The following is a 4,506-nucleotide window of genomic DNA, read 5'->3' as shown; positions in this document are numbered from 1 at the left end:
GGGACCTATTTTAAAGCTCAGTTTCCTCACCTGGAAGAAAAAATAATCAAATAGAAGTTGTAATGAACATTAGAGTACATGTGTCTTTTTCAGTTATGCTTTCCTCAGGATATATGCCTAGTAGTGGGACTGCTGGGTCTTATGGTAGTTCTATTCCTAGTTGTTTAAGGAATTTTCATACTGTTCTCCAGAGTGGCTGTACCAGTTTACATTCCCACCAACAGTGCAAGAGGGTTCCCTTTTCTCCACACCCTTTCCAGCATTTATTGTCTGTAGATTTTTTGATGATGACCCTTCTCATTGGTGTGAGGTGATACCTCATTGTAGTTTTGATTTGCATTTCTCTAACAGTCAGTGATGTTGAGCATCTTTTCATGTGTTTATTAGCCATCTGTAGGTCTTCTTTGGAGAAATGTCTGTTTAGGTCTTCTGACCATTTTTTTGATTGTGCTATTTATTTTCCTGGTGTTGAGTTGTATGAGTTGCTTATATAGTCTGGAGATTTATCCTTTGTCTGTTGTTTCATCTGCATTTTATCCCATTCTGTAGGTTGTCTTTTAATCCAGTTTATTGTTTCCTTTGCTATGCAAAAGTTTTTAATTAAGTCCCATTTGTTTATTTCTGTTTTTATTTCTGTTACTCTAGTTGGTGGGTCAAAAAGGAGTGTACTACCCATGTTTTCTTCTAAGAGATTTATAGTTTCTGGCCTTATATTTAAGTCTTTAATCTATTTTGAGTTTATTTTTGTGTATGATATTAGGAAGAGTTCTAGTTCCATCCTTTTATATGTAGCTGTCCAGTTTTCCCACTATTTACAAAGACTAGGACATGGAAGTAACCTAGGTGTCCATCAACAGATGAATGGATGAGCAGGTTGTGGTACATATGTATTCACTCATAAAAAAGAACACATTTGAGTCAATCCTAATGAGGTGGATGAACCTAGAACTTGTTATACATAGTGAAGTAAGTCAGAAAGAGAAAAACAAATATCGTATGTTAGCACATACATATGGAATCTAAAAGGATGATGCTGATGAGTCTATTTGTAGGGCAGCCATGCAGATGCAGATATAGAGAACAGACTTGTGGACACAGTGGTGGAAGGAGAGGATGGGACAAATTGTGAGAGTAACATGGAAACGTATAAGTTAGCATATGTAAAATATATAATCAGTGGAAATTTGCTATATGACACAGGAAGCTCAAATCAGGTGCTCTATGACAATGTAGAGGGTGGGATGGTCAAATTAAACATATTTAGGTCTTTTAAATAAAGAACAACTGTGCATATATTTTAGTTATCCTATTCCTCAAACTGAAAATTTTACAATCAGTTTAGATTTCAAATTTAAACTCACCTCTCAGAGGGAATACCCTGGAAAGTATATCAAGGCTTCAGATAAATGATGATCACTATCAAGTACCTACCATTTTCATGACAAACATTCTGCTGATTCCTGTTTATTTTCTCTAATCTTCTCAACAGCTGGCCCTTCAGGTTGAGGCAATAGACTCGGAATATAACTATCTAGCCCAAGGTCAACAACTTGCAGATGACTAAATTGGGATTAGTTTGTCTTTTCCCTATATCCTTCAGCCAAAGATAGGACTTCTCATGAAAAACTACTAGATTTTTCTTTAAAAGACATCTTGTAAAATAATTATTTGCCAATTTTATTAGATTTTATGGCTACATGAGTGCAAAGAGATTCATTGGATAGATGAACTGGTAGCTCCTAGTGACTGATATCCCTGATGACTCATGGTAAAGAATCTGCCTGCAATACAGTATACTTAAGTTTGACCCCTGGGTCAGGATGATCCCTTGGAGAAGGAATGGCAACTCTGTCCAGTATTCTTGCCTAGAGAGCCCCATGGGCATAGCAGTCTGGCAGGCCACAGTCCATAGAGTCACAAAGAGTCGGACAGTATCAAGCAACTAAGCGCATGTGCACATACACATGTGTGTGCGCGTGCACACACACACACACACACACACACACACACACACACACAGTGACTGATGTGGGCTTCCCTGGTGGCTCAACAGTAAAGAATCCACTTGCAATACAAGAAAGTTCTTGCAATTCAGGAAACTCGGGGTTCAGTTCCTAGGTCAGGAAGATCCACTGGAGGAGGAAATGGCAATCCACTCCAGTACTCTTGCCTGGGTAGTCCCATGGACAGAGGAGCCTGGCAGGCTACAGTTCTTGGGGTCAAGTGTATGACATGACTTAGCAACTGAGCCACCACCACCAACAGTGGATGAAGCTGGTTTAAAAATACAGCAATAACAAAGATCAAACACAAAGAACAAATATTAAAAGCAGCAAGGGAGAAACAACAAATAACACACAAGGGGATTCCCATAAGGATAACAGGTGATCTTTCAATAGAAACTCTTCAGGCCAGAAGGGAATGGCAGGACTTACTTAAAGTAATGAAAGAGAATAACCTAACCCAAATTACTGTACCCAGCAAGGATCTCATTCAGATATGAAGGAGAATTCAAAAGCTTTACAGATAAGCAAAAGCTGAGAGAATTCAGCACCACAAAACCAGCTCTTCAACAAATGCTAAAGGATCTTCTCTAGACAGGAAACACAGAAAGCTTGTATGAATGTGAACCCAAAACAACAAAGCAAATGGCAACGGGACCATACCTATCAATAATTAGCTTAAATGTAAATGGGGTGAATGCCCCAACCAAAAGACAAAGTCTGGCTGAATGGATACAAAAACAAGACCCCTATATATGCTATCTACAAGAGACCCACCTCAAAACAAGGGACACATACAGACTGAAAGTGAAGGGCTGGAAAAAAATATTTCACGCAAATGGAGACCAAAAGAAAGCAGGAATCGCAATACTCATATCAGATAAAATAGACTCCCCCCCCCCACCATGGAAAAAACTCTCTTGTTTATTTGATTAAACAAAAATAAAATAAGCTGCATAGGAACAATTTTAAAGTCCAAAGAGACACCAACTTTGTTTTAAGCCTGCAATAGCTGATACATCATCTCCTTGCTACCTTGTCCAGCTTCCGCTGTGGACCACAGAGATACATTCAGAAGCATGTTAGCTAACACAGGAGTTTTTGAACACTTTACCATCGGTTCTTCACCTGCTAATTGCCTGTCATGCCTGAGACCTGCAGTGTATCATTTTGCCTGAGGCCTGCAGTGTATCATTTAAAAGTAAAACTCCAGAAGGGAGGAGGAAATAAAAAAAAAACACACCCCAAACAAGAACCCACCTTAAAGGTCTGAGGAAAATCCTTCAGTTCCCCTGTTCTCCACTTAATGGACAGGATCCACACCACCGCTGCAATGCCCATTTTGAAAATAGACTTTAAAATAAAGGCTGTGAAAAGAGACAAAGAAGGACACTACATAGTGATCAAAGGATCAATCCAACAAGGTATAACAATTATAAATATAAATGCACCGAACATAGGAGCACCGCAATATGTAAGGCAAATGCTAACGAGTATGAAAGGGGAAATTAACAATAACACAATAATAGTGGGAGACTTTAATACCCCACTCACACCTATGGATAGATCAACTAAACAGAAAATTAATAAGGAAACAAACTTTAAATGACACAATGGACCAGCTAAAACTAATTGATATCTATAGGACATTTCACCCCCAAACAATCAATTTCACCTTTTTCTCAAGTGCACATGGAACCATCTCCAGAATAGATCACATCCTGGGCCATAAATCTAGCCTTGGTAAATTCAAAAAAATTGAAATCATTCCAGTCATCTTTTCTGACAACAATGCAGTAAGATTATATCTCAATTACAAGGAAAAAAATATTAGAAATTCAAACATATGTAGGCTAAATAACACACTTCTGAATAACCAACAAATCATAGAAGAAATCAAAATATGCATAGAAATGAATGAAAATGAAGACACAACAACCCAAAACCTGTGGGAAACTGTAAAAGCAGTGCTAAGGGGAAGGTTCATAACATTACAGACTTACCTCAAGAAACAAGAAAAAAGTCAAATAAATAACCTAACTCCACACCTAAAGCAACTAGAGAAGGAAGAAATTATGAACCCCAGGGTTAGTAGAAGGAAAGAAATCTTAAAAATTAGGGCAGAAATAAATGCAAAAGAAACAAAAGAGACCATAGCAAAATCAACAAAGCTAAAAGCTGGTTTTTTGAAAAGATAAACAAAATTGACAAACCGTTAGCCAGACTGATTAAGAAACAAAGGGAGAAGAACCAAATCAACAAAATTAGAAATGAAAATGGAGAGATCACAACAGACAACTCTGAAATACAAAGGATCATAAAAGACTACTATCAACAGCTCTATGCCAATAAAATGGACAACTTAGGAGAAATGGACAATTTCTTAGAAAAGTATAACTTTCCAAAACTGAACCAGGAAGAAATAGAAGATCTTAACAGAACCATCTCAAGCAAGGAAATTGAAACTAATCAGAAATCTGCCAGCAAACAAAAGCCCAGGACC

This window comes from Dama dama, chromosome 18 (assembly GCF_033118175.1).
Source record: "Dama dama isolate Ldn47 chromosome 18, ASM3311817v1, whole genome shotgun sequence".
In the NCBI taxonomy this organism is placed as follows: domain Eukaryota; kingdom Metazoa; phylum Chordata; class Mammalia; order Artiodactyla; family Cervidae; genus Dama; species Dama dama.
This window is presented reverse-complemented; position numbering follows the sequence as displayed.